The sequence below is a fragment of the Natrix helvetica genome, assembly GCF_964273705.1.
Source record: "Natrix helvetica genome assembly, chromosome: 1".
Lineage (NCBI taxonomy): Eukaryota > Metazoa > Chordata > Lepidosauria > Squamata > Natricidae > Natrix > Natrix helvetica.
The window spans coordinates 354,645,568-354,658,605 of NC_138548.1; the positions used below are offsets into that span (position 1 = coordinate 354,645,568).

The 13,038-nt window shown below is 43.4% G+C and overlaps 2 protein-coding genes across 2 annotated transcripts in view; both read right to left on the reverse strand.

Annotated features, from left to right (window-relative positions):
- LOC309384263 (uncharacterized protein) overlaps positions 1–11,089 on the reverse strand; it is a 108,335-nt gene extending 97,246 nt beyond the window's left edge. Inside the window, exon 1 of the mRNA XM_081937539.1 lies at positions 10,983–11,089. The gene's annotated coding sequence lies outside the window, so the exon portion shown is untranslated. The remainder of the gene's footprint in view (positions 1–10,982) is intronic.
- LOC309384265 (uncharacterized protein) overlaps positions 1–13,038 on the reverse strand; it is a 104,791-nt gene that overhangs the window by 35,155 nt on the left and 56,598 nt on the right. The gene's annotated exons all lie outside the window — the stretch shown is intronic.

Genomic DNA, 13,038 nt, shown 5'->3' on the forward strand with positions numbered 1-13,038 from the left:
TCAGATATTGGAGCGTATCATAAGCATGCTGTGTCACACTGATTCGTAACAATGTTGTCTCTGCTGTGAAGAAGGTTATTTCTCTTCTCAAAATCCTGGCCAACAATAGGAACAGCTACTACTGCAGTCATGGGGGCATTGAAATGACTTCGGTGCTCTCCAGAAGGCTTCCTATCAGCATTAATCACCACTTGGAAGTCCTTGTGGCCCTTAGGAACAGGATCAACAGCAGCCTTGAGTTCCAGAATATACTTCTTGTGTTCACACAACAACTTCTGCATTTAGCTAACCAGTTGTGGATTAATGCCTGGGTAGATTCCACAATGGATGTCTCTCTCATCATCATCATCACCAAGAAAGTATCATATTTTTTGGATTATAAGACGAACCTTTTTTTCCTCAAAAAAGAGGCTGAAAATCTGAGTGTGTCTTATACACAGAATACAACATTTTTTGCCTTCCAAAGCCCCGCCCCTTCACCAAAATGGCTGTGCATACCCTTATGGAGGCTTTCAGAGAGTTCCTGGGGGCTGGGGAGGGCAGAAATGAGCAAGAAACGGGCCGTTTCCCCCCTCCCCCAGCAGCACTCTATAAGCCTCCATAAAGCTATGCATGCAATTTTTGTGACAAAAAATGGGGCTGTTTTTGCAAAAAACAAGCCATTTTTTGCTCATTTTTGTCCCCCCGAGCACTCTGCAAGCCCCCCCAAGGCTATTCATGCCTTTTAAAAAAATGGGCCCGTTTTCACGAAAAACAGGCTGTTTTGGGGAGGTTTGCAGAGTGCAAAAACTTTTTTTTTCCTTTCCAAAAGCTCTTTAACTGATTGATGAGAATTACATTGATCAAGTGCTGTGCCAGCAGAAACAAAGTCTTAGGTGCTGCAGATTGACAGCGATTTCCTTCTCCAGCACATGGATAAATACACCTGGAAACATCTACCTACCTACTGTATTTCTCTCTCTCTTTCTCCATCTATCTACCCACTCTAATTCTGTCTACCTACTATATTTCTCTCTCTCCCTATGTACCTACCTACTCTCTATCTACTGTATTTCTCTCTCTTTCTCTCTCTCTCTCTCTCCCTCTACCTACCAACCTACCTACTGTATTTCTCTATTTCTCTCTCTCTCCCTACCTACATACTGTATTTCTCTCTCTCTCTCTCTATCCCTCTACCTACCAACCTATCTACTCTCTCTCCCTATCTAATGTATTTCTCTCTCTATCCCTCTACCTACCAACCTACTCTCCCTATGTATCTACTGTATTTATCTATTTCTCTCTCTCCCTCTATCCCTCTACCTACCAACCTACCTACTCTCTATCTACTGTATTTCTCTCCCTCTCTATTTCTCTATCCCTCTACCTACCTACACACACTCTCCCCCTACCTTCCTACTGTATTTCTCTATTTCGCTCTCTCTATCCCTTTATTTCCCTACCTACCAAACTACTCTCTCTCCCTACCTACCTACTGTATTTCTCTCTTTCTCTCTTTCTCTCCCTCTCTTCCCTCTATCTACCTACCTACTTTTTTAGAAATTTGCCTCTTCAAAACCTTGGTGCGTCTTATACTCGGGTCTTATACTCCAAAAAATACAGTATATCTGGGGAAATGAAAGCTGCTGCACCTGCACTTTGAATGTTGGTATAAAATTTCCCTCCTTCACCTCTCTGGCTCCAAAAGATGTCATTTGGAAGCATCCGTGGTACTTCCAGACAGAAGAAAGAAAGTGCTTTGCCATTGGATGCTGGTGGGTGAGAAGGCTGGGTAAGCGTTCAGGGTAGGACTGAAGGGGAGAGAGGTGCACCACCACTGCAGCACATCCCTGGAGACTCATCCTGCCACTTTAGAGCACGGCATCAGGCACAGGGTAACCGGGGTCTGAGATCAATAACCTTGCCCTTGGAGTAATCAATCTGAGGTTCATATTTAAAACCAGACAAGCACTTATTAGTCCAAGGCACTGATGTCATTTGTGACTGATTAACATAGGGCTTATTAGATGTATACTTTTTAACAGCCTGTTTACTGTCTTGAGGATGAGTTTGACGATACTTGTGCAGCTTTCTGTGTGTTTTATTAATCGCATCTGTAAATCTTTTTCTGTGTTTTTTGCCTCTTTTCCCGTTAACTGGTGTTAACAGTAGAAGGAACAGATTCATCTGAACTGAGGAGGAAAATAAGGGGGGGGGGAATCTGGCTACTACTGTAACACTCTCTACATGGGGCTCCCCTTGAGATGCACCCGAAGGCTGCAATTGGTTCAGAATGCGGCCGCGCGGGCAGTTTCGGGAGCCGCTAGGTACTCCCACATAACACCTCTCCTGCGCGGGCTGCACTGGCTACCTGTGGCTTTTCGGGTGCGTTTCAAGGTGTTGATTATCATCTTTAAAGCGCTCCATGGCACAGGGATTTGCGGGATCGCATCCTGCCCCATACATCCCTTCGGCCAATCCGCTCACACAGAGAGGGACTTCTCCGGGTGCCGTCCACTAGGCTGTGCCAGCGGGCGACATCCAGGGGAAGGGCCTTCTCTGTGATGGGCCCGACCCTCTGGAATGACCTTCCCCCTGATATCAGAACAACTACAGACCTCCGCTCCTTCCGTAAGAAGCTTAAAACCCACCTGTTCAATTTAGCCGGCCTGGCTAAATTGAACAGGTGCGTTTTAAGCTTCTTACGGAAGGAGCGGAGCTTACCCACCTCAAGCCTGTATTTTTAAATTCTATGGGTTGGTTTTAGGCTGAGTTTTAATTTTTATCAATTTGTACAGGGCTCAAGGTTTAATTTGGTTTTAAGGGTATTTATTATGTATATGGTTTTTTAATGTGGTACCTGTACACCGCCCCGAGTCCCTTCGGGGAGAGGGGGCGGTCTAGAAATCAAATAAAATTGAAATTGAAATTGGCTCTGCCTACCAGCATCCATCAGTATTCATCTAGCTAGCATCCTGTCAGTGTGTGAGAGAGTTGAGGGGTGTTTGGAAACTCAAAAAGTATTTGCTATATGAGCAAGGAGAAGACAGGAAGGAGCCTGCGCGTGGCTTAGTTCAACTGTTCTGTAGTAAAGCTGCTTGCTGCTGTGAAAGTAAAACTAAAACTCCTCTCCTCTGCTTGTGTTTTGCATTTGGAACAGATTTCTTTTTAGTTTGGGAGGGAGAGTAGAACTCCTTAGCATGACAGCATGTTAATAATAATATAGGAAATACTAATGCTCTGATGGCCATTTTGAAAAATCTTTTCTTAGTGAGCATCTAGAAGACAAGAGGAACATATGTCGCAAATTTGAAGTTTGTAGGCTTTACGGTTCTGAAGATTTCGTATTGATGCATGTGATATTTCGCTTTTATATTCATAGATAGGATGAAGCTGAAGATCATTTAGCGGCTGTTCACAACAAGAACTTCATACATATTTATGGCACAGCACCTCCCTCATCTTGAGAAGCTAAGTAGGTCAGGCTTCACTCTTCAAGGTTCACTCAGTTGCAAACTTGATTTTGGGGAGTTATCCTGCATGCCCACTTCCCTGCAGTTTCCTTGGCAAGGTTCTTTGAAAGCCAATTTCCTATTTCCAAGGCCTGAGAGGACAGGACAAGCCAATGTCTCTGAGATGGCTTTGTGCCTAAAGCAGGACTAGAAATGAGCCTCTCTCAGGCTCTAGGCTGGTGACCACCAAACTGGGCCTTCTTCCTCCCCATAAAATCTATCCATTCAGCTGTTCCTGCTACTCCAAATTCAAGGCTGCAGCTTTCAAGATCCAGTATCCTCCAAATAACACATACTTTACACCTTTCAATCTCAGCTTCGAAATTTGATTCTAAGGAAATGGACTGTTCATCTGAGTGGGGACGTATGGCTTTTGATCTCGCCCTGTAGACCATCCCCTCTGACTCTAATTTAATTTTGCTTGATATTGTTATAGAGCCTGGAAATTCAGAGGCTTTGGGATCATTGAAAGGGTTTCCGACTCCTAACTATAATGAGACATGATAAAGATGGTGCAAAGAAAAAAGGGAAAATGATGAAATATATTTTTATTATTTAAAATTTTAGAAATTTTGCAGATGTTTAAATTTGAAATCACTTGGACTTAAGACTCAGACCAAGAGCCTCTTGGTTTCTCCACACACGTTATGTCCATGGTTGGCCCGATCCTGGTTGTCCTTCATGTAATGAGCTAAAAAAAATTGTGAAATGAAATGAACAATCTTGGATTTCTTTGGTGTCTTCCAATCCCAGAAAAAACAGGATCATTCATCTGCATAGCTAAAATATCACTTTCGCTGCTACAAATAATGTTCCTCCCCATATTTGCCCCTAAAAACAAAGGAGATCACGGCAGGAGTTGCAAATAAACCTGGAGGCCCTGTGCACAAAACCACAATCCTTTTTCTCCTCAACTCAATGTTCCTACAGCTCTTCTTCATGAAGGTCACTTGCAGGGCAGAACAGCCTTTACATCTGAAATGTTACACTAGTTTTGTCACTGCCCCAAACTCCACCAAAATATTTGCTATTCATATGGTTTCTTCCACTTGCGCGCCTCATTCTTGACACAATCTGAACAGACATGCTTAGTACACTGAATTCCTGGAATTGTTTGGAAAAGATAAACTTTAAAACCACTCTACTTCTTGTCTCCTCTTGCTTTCTCCTTATATGAGGACCCAAAATCTCTAACTGTAGTCTGAGCGCTCCAATCCCCAAGAGATACTGGCTGGAGAATTCTGGGGCTGAAAATTTCGAGTGCACCCAGGGAGAAAAAGGCTGGGACTCTGTAACGTGGCGTTTCTATCATCTGCCATGATAAAAATGCAAAGAACACTCCCAAAAAGATTTTTCCATGATTGCACAATTTCTACAGAAATAAATACAGGTAATCCATGGGTTACGAGTGTTCCCTTAGTGAACATTCGAAATTACGCGATAAGCATCCTTAGCATTTACCAACAAATCCCGAGATTATGAATATTGCAGCACCATGGCAGTTGTTCACCCTTACAAATGACCTCAGAGGCTCTGCAACATTCACACCGCGTATTCTGCCCCCCTCCCCCACCGTGTCTTCAAAGACACTTTGACTGTGGAGAGTCACTTATCTCCTCTCTGTTGCAGGTTCTTCGTCAGCATTCACAGAGAATAGTGAGATCTTGTGTAATCTCGCACTTAAGGCCTCTATTTCTCTGTGAATTGAGACCTGAACGTTTGCAAAAAGAGGGGAGGCTTTGGTCCTTCAGGTCGTCTGTCTGTCTGTTTTCTGTTTCCCTGCCAAAGACTGCAGGGAGACTGCATTCCTGTAGGCTCCAGCAGCCCTTTGCAAAAAGCCTTTGTTGGCACCAGCAGAACTTCGGAGGAGCAGACTGAAGTCCTGTTCCTACAAGCAAAGGCTTTTTGCAAAGCCTACAGGAATGGAATCCTCAAGCGCTTTTCTGACAAGAAAGTAGCCTTGAGAGGCCACGCACAGCCTCCAGGGGTTGCTTTCCCAGGGCCAGAAGCCTCATCAGGCTGATCTGGGGCAAGAAAGCAGCGAATGCAAGAGTGAAAGCAGGGAATGATGTCGTTCAATGTAAGAGATTCACTCCCACGAATTCTCGAGTTACGGATGGAATGGGCAGGATCCATTCCCTTCGTAACCCAAGGACTACCTGTATCCAGCAACTTCTGCTGCTGATGGCCAGAAAGGCATTATCAAACTAATAGGTTGGATTTATTTTTTCCACCTTCCCATCTAATACCACTATATATTTGCCTACAAAAAATCAGGCTAATTCTTTGTAGTCAAATTTGACAGTCAATATCTCAGCTGGATTTACAATGGGACTTTAGAAATATAATTCAAGCCTTCTCTACACTCAACACTTGTTGCGTCGTGTGGATTTTCTTGTGTGCAGTACGGCTGGAATGTTTCCTGAAGCACCATCCACACTCAGGGCACTCAAATGGTTTCTCCCCTGTGTGTATAAGCATATGATTTAGAAGGCTAGTCCAAATACTGAGATCTTTCCCACATCCTGGACACTCACACAGTTTCTCTCCTGTAGTGTATCACCAGGTTGGAATTCCAACTGCAACTTTTTCCACAAATGGGACACTCATAGAGTTTCTCACCTATGTGAGTCCTCTGGTGCACCACTAGCTGGGATCTCTGAGCGACACCTTCCCATGATCAGGATATTCAAATAGTTTCTCTCCTATATGCATCCTCTCGTGTATCATCACCTTGGAATTCTTGCTAAAACTTTTACCACAGTCAGGCCATTTAAAAGGGTTTCTCTCCTGTGTGAGTCCTCTGGTGCATTACGAGGTGGGAATTCTGACTGAAACTTTTCCCACAAACAGGACATTCAAACGGTTTCTCTCCCGTGTGAATCCTCCGGTGTTGAACCAGGGTGGAATTCTGGCCGAAATTTTTTCCACACTCAGGGCATTTAAAGGGTTTTTCTCCTGTGTGAATCCTCTGGTGGTTCACCAGGCTGGAATTGTGACTGAAACTTTTACCACAATCAGGACATTCAAAGGGTTTTTCTCCTGTGTGAGTCCTCTGGTGTCTCACGAGTCTGGAATTCTTACTGAAACTTTTCCCACAAACAGGACAGTCGAATGGTTTCTCTCCTGTGTGAATCCTCTGGTGTTGAACCAGGGTGGAATTCTGACGGAAACTTTTCCCCCAGTCAGGACATTTAAAGAGTTTCTCTCCTGTGTGAATCCTTTGGTGGTTCACCAGGCTGGAATTGTGACTGAAATGTTTACCACAAGCAGGACATTCAAAGGGTTTTTCTCCTGTGTGAGTCCTCTGGTGTGAAATGAGGTAAGAATTTTGACTGAAACTTTTCCCACAGTCAGGACATTTAAAGGGTTTCTCGCCTGTGTGAATCCTCTCATGTATCACCAGGTTGGAATTCTTGCTTAAACTTTTACCACAGTCAGGCCATTTAAAAGGTTTCTCTCCTGTGTGAATTCTCTGGTGTTGAGCCAGAGTGGAATTCTGACTGAAACTTTGCCCACAGTTAGGACATTCATAGGGTTTCTCTCCTGTATGAATCCTCTGGTGTTGAACCAGGGTGGAATTCTGAGTGAAACATTTCCCACAGTCAGGACATTTAAAGGGTTTCTCTCCTGTGTGAGTCCTCTGGTGTTCCACAAGGTGGGAATTCTGACTGAAACTTTTCCCACAAACAGGACATCCAAACGGTTTCTCTCCTGTGTGAATCCTCTGGTGGTTCACCAGGCTGGAATTGTGACTGAAACCTTTCCCACAAACAGGACATTCAAAGGGTTTTTCTCCTGTGTGAGTCCTCTGGTGGTTCACCAGGCTGGAATTCTTACTGAAAACTTTCCCACAAACAGGACAGTCAAATGGTTTGTCTCTTGTGTGAATGCTCGGGTGTGAAAGGTGGTGAGAATTTCGATTGAAACTATTCCCAGAATCAGGATATTTAAAGGGTTTCTTGCCTGTGTGAATCCTCTGGTGTGTCACCAGGTTGGAATTATCACAGAAACATTTACCACAATCAAGACATTCAAAGGATTTTTCTCCTTTGTGAATCCTCTGGTGTATCACCAGGCTGGGATTATCACAGAAACATTTCCCACAATTAGGACATTCAAACGGTTTCTGTTTGGTGTGAGTCCACGTCGCCATGCTCACTAAAGCATTTACCATGTTGGGAGCCCTTGTAGGGCTCCTCTCCTGTGTGGGTCCCTCCATGAACTACAGTTGAGTTGTTCTAATCAAAAGTTTTGCCACATTCAGAGTATTTCTGTGGTTTTTCTCCAGTCTGGATCCTCTCATACATAATCAACTGTGATTTGCAATTTGTATCTTTCCCACTAAAGGCATGTCTATGGAGCTTTTCCACAACTTCTATTCCTGGGGTCAAAAATATGGATGTTTAGTAGTATTTTGTTTAGTAGTGTTTTGTTTCAAGCAGTTTTCTTCCTCCCAAGGCAAGGCCTGCAACACTGTCTACTCTACATCGCTTTCCAATTGACCTTTTCCTCCCCACTGACATCCAGATATTTCCCTCTTTTGTTGAATGGAAAAATGATCTCCCTTGACTTTTCATGTAATGTATGCTTGAGTTTCGCACACTGTGCTTTCTCCAGGTAGAAATCTCTTCTTGATTTTCTCTTGTTTCTCTCTCATTTGCTGAGGAAAGTGAAGACTTGTGTGGCTCTCTGAAGGAAATGGAAAATATTTTGATTTCTGGATTGAATAATCAAGATTGCTTTGCTATTCAATGTTGCTTGTTATCCTCAGTTGTTCAGAATGCTCATTGCCATCTTCTTTGTCTATAAGATTCAAATAAAATGCTATCTTTAATGGTTGCAGAAGATGAGAAAAAAAGAAAATACTTATATTACAACAAAAAATGATAAAATTCACTTGTTGACTGGGTCAATCACAAATGCTTAGCATTGCAAAGGGTTGTTTTCAAATACAGTCAAGTAAAAAAGAAACTACACCCTCTTTTGTATGGTTTTACTTATGAGGGTATAATAAATATCATTGCAACAGAACAGAAGAGAATAACAGAATTGGAAGGGACCTTGCAGATCTTCTATAAATCGAATTAAAATTGGATTTAAAAACCAGTTAGAATTGAGCAGTTGAAACCTATGCTGAGGGCGCCACCTACTGTTGAATGGAAAATACAACATACCCCTACAATCCTGGGGAAATTTCTGACAAGAGAAATAAAAGAACATCTATCTGGAGACCTGATAATTATTTTGCTAGTTTTATCTTCTCTATGACCATTGGAGGCTCAACTGTGAGATCAAAGAAGAGATCTAGTTAAAGCGACCTTTGAATGTTAAGACATATGACTAAATTTAGAAAGTGGATTTAAGGAGACACCTGGAGAGCTTTCTGGACTACTTAAATGGAACTGATTAACTGTGGGATATAAACGATGACTATTATATTCTCTGAGGAACAACGTTAGGCCTGAATATATGGTTTTTGAACTATTGAGCAAGAGTGGGACTTGCTAAAACAAGAAGAGATTCTCCATCAGGGAGAAATGAGTAGATTTTTGGAAGAAATGGCATTGATGTTTCAAAACATTAAGGAAATTATCACAAAGAACGTTATCTCTCTAGATAAAGAACCTAATGCATGGCACAGATATCCCTGGGATGTCACCAAAGGGGTTGTAGAAAGTATTTACTCCCCTTTTAAGAACTTCTAAGGACCAAATGATTTTTACTATGTCCTGATATGTAAAATCATAGAAGTCAAGGAGAATGTACTTTTACCCATGACTTTTTATCTGGAAGTCCTGGGAGAAGTAATACGTTTGCAGATATATACATTCAGAGAGAAATAAAAATACACACACCTACAATATGGAGAAAATACATGTTTGATGCTTAAGCCTCTGCAAGATTTGAAGCACCAGTTTTGCCCACTGTGCTCCAGTAAGGGGAGTAAATACTTTCCACAACCCCTTTGGTGACATCCCAATTGAAGTAGTCCTCACTAACTGACTGCAATTGGGACTAGCATCTGTGTCACTAAGCGGCCCAATCATGAGGCATAATTTCAAAGGTCCGTATCAACTTACATCTGTTCCTCTGCAATTCTTAAACAAATCACTGTGGGTTGTTAAAGGTAATTTCACATGATCATGACTTGCAACTTCCAGCCAGCATCCCCTCTGAGTTTGCTTGTCAGAAGCCAGCTGGGAAGGTCACAAATCAGGATTATAAATGTGGGATGCTAAAACCACGATATAAAAGTGTTTACTGCACCTTCATAACTATGTCTGCTTCTGCAGGGCCATTGTAACTTGAAAGTCTCAGTAAACCAATGGTAAGTGAGGACTACCAATGCCTGACGGGTTTTTTAAATTTTGTAATTTTAACTGAGGGTGTTTTAAATAGTTATTTTAATTCTATTTTATATATATTTTATGAGTGTTACCTCCTCCATGTACATGTATGTGTATGTGTTTATTTGTATTTGTATATGTATTGTATATATATGTATATTGTATGTGTTTTATTGTACGCCGCCCCGAGTCCTTTTGGAGAGGGTGCGGCTAACAAATTAAATTTCATTCATTCATTCATTCATTCATTCATTCATTCATTCATTCATTGTCCTTGATTGAGTAGTAGATCCCACCTCTCCCCCCATTCCAACCCTGCTTTCCCCGTGCATCCCTGATTTTAATCTTTGGTATTAATTTTGTGGGAATCCCCCACCCCCAAGAATGAAATATTTGGGGGAATATTAAAAGAGGCAGAATGTTATATTTTCCCAAAGCAGAAACGGGAGAAAAATCTTAATAAAGGCCTAAAGCAGCCCCAACAGCCTCCAGCAGAATGCCTGAAGTCTTTGGAGATGGTTATTTTGTGCTGGTTAAGAAAGACTAGGAGAATCTATTCACAAACAAAACACCTTCATTTCCAGATGATGGGATTTAGGACAGGACTTTTAGGACGTAATAGGATTAACCCACCATCATCAGACTAGCCACCCCCTGGAACATTTCAAACACACAACCCCAATGTATAAAAGCCCACCTATGCCAACCCCATTTTGTCAACAACCCAGAAACGACCAGAGGCACATCAGTCCGAACTTGTTGCCTGGAAAAATCAGGTCCACAACAGAATAATTGAGATAGGAGGAACCTTGGAGGTCTTCTAAGTCCATCCCCTGTTCACGCAGGAGACCCTATTCCATCCTGAACAATTGGCAGTCCAACCTCCTCTTAAAACCCTCCAGTGATGGGAGCACCCACAACCTCTGGAGGGAAGCCATTCCCAAAGAACCCACCTTCACTTGGAAGAGACTTTTCCAATCTTCCCACCAGGAGGAAAATTGCAGCCACCAGTTTCACAGCCTGCAGCACCAGTGGGCTTAAATTCGGGGAGGGAAGGAACCTGCAGCAGCAGCAGCTGAGATGCTTCAGCCCAGTTGCTTCTCTGCTTCCAGGGCTCTCCTCCCACCTGCCCTCCGCTCACCTTCCAGCTGCTGCTTCGACCGTGGGAAGAGCACAAAAGACGCTCTGCGCACCACTCTCCTCCCATGAGTCATCCGGAAGAGGAAGTTCCTCTGCGCTTCTCCTCTCCTCCCATCCTTTCTAGCAATAAAGTACTCAATGGTTTAAAAACTCCTTTTTCCAAGGCCAAACACGGATGGCGCTAAAGCGTGGATGGCTTTCTAGGCAAAGATGTTGCCTCATCGCCATCTAGTGACCTGAAGTGGAAAAACAAGCTTGTCCAGGCTCCATCAGGTCGTTTGGAAGATGTTTTCAGTGATTACATGGTCCTTTTCGTCTCCTAGCAACTGACCTTTGCAACTGAGCCAAGTGAAACAGTGAAACGTGACACTACTTAGCTCCGGTTTTGGGTCAGTCTTGATACCTTGCGGTTTCCCTGGCAAGGGGTTTTGGAAGTGGTTTCCCCCCTTTCCTGCTTCCTAAGCTTGAGTGGACTAGCCAAAGTTGAACAGATGGTTTTGCCCTTCAGGTGGGACTGGAACTGAGCGTTTCCCTGTCTCTAACCTGGTGCCTTCACCACTACACCAAACTGGATCTTCTTCCTCCCTATAAAATATACCCATTGACCTATTCCTGCTGCTCCAACAGCAAATTCAAGGGTGCAGCTTTCAAGATCAATCAATCAATCAATCCAATAGATCTCGAAGGAACCTTGGAGGTCTTGACTCCAACCCCTGATCAAGCTGGAGATCCTAAGTTGCTTCTGTAGGAAGTTAGCACCCACCCCACACCTAGAAAAATGAAATATCCTGGGAAATACTGAAAAGGCAGAATATTATATTTCCCTGGATCAGAAATGGAGAAACATGTTTTTAGGCAGGAAACAGACTCACTCTTAATAGCCCCACCTTTTCAATGGGCCATTAAAATGCCTGAGCCACTTAATTCTACATAACAAAGATTCCCCCCCTCCCATCAGCTCCATGGTGATGAGATTAAGGCATGGTAGTATTAGCCCTTTACACATCTCATCACAGGGCACCTGGGAAGAAGCAATGCTCTACCACACCTGGACTCAAAACAGCCTAGAGTGTTGGGCCCTTGGGAGTCTAACAACCAATCAGAATACATTTCTTACACAGGAACAGGAAACAGAGAGGTGGGACTGAACAGAGAATATAAAAAACCCAGGAAGCCCCTTCTTTTCTCTTTTTCTTCTTCACCCAACAACTTGAAGGATGTGATCACCTTTTCTGTTCAGGACCTCGAACCATCTGATCCTGTCTGTAGAAGCCTGGACCGACTGAAGAGGGGACACTGCTGAGGTGAATAGAACAGCTTTTATTTCAACAGAACAACGTTCCAAGGTAACTATGTACAATTCAGCACCCTGCTCTGCTATTTATACGGGAGCTGTCAAGCAGAGCAGCCAATGGTAACAGAGGAAAAAGCCCGCTTCCAGCCCGGCGCATCTTAGCCAATAGGCACAACCCTTTGGTTGCCAGGCTGTCAGTCGTATGTCAAGGAGTTGCGGCCGGTCGTAAGTCGAGGACATTACACTTCTTTCCCCCCCAGAGAGGACGCATGCGCGGAGGTGGTGCATGCGTACCCGCTAAGTAGGCGGGGCGCCCCCGGATCCACCCAGAACACCCCTGTGGTGGCTCGTCGGATGAAGAGGTAGGATGTCCCAGTGGTAGCTCCTCCCCAACAGGAGTGGCACTCCGGGTGACGTCACAAAAACCCAAACCCGAAAATGTTTGGGAATAATAAATCTTAACTCTGGTGGAAATTGGAAAGGCTGCTTAGATTAATTCTTCCCTCTAGTGAGATTTAGGCTTTGTAAGGATACCGATAGAAAGAATCTCTCCAATGTACATGTGCTTTGGAAGAAAGGAAAGTGGATGTTTCCAGTTATTCTTCCATGTTTCATGATTCTATTGATAGGTTGAAGCTGCAAATCATTTAGCGGCTTCGCACACAAATAAGACTTTCATAAACATTTATGGCACAACACCTCCCTCATCTTGAGAAGCTAAGTAGGTCAGACTTCACTTTCCCAAGGTTTCCTCAGTTGCAAA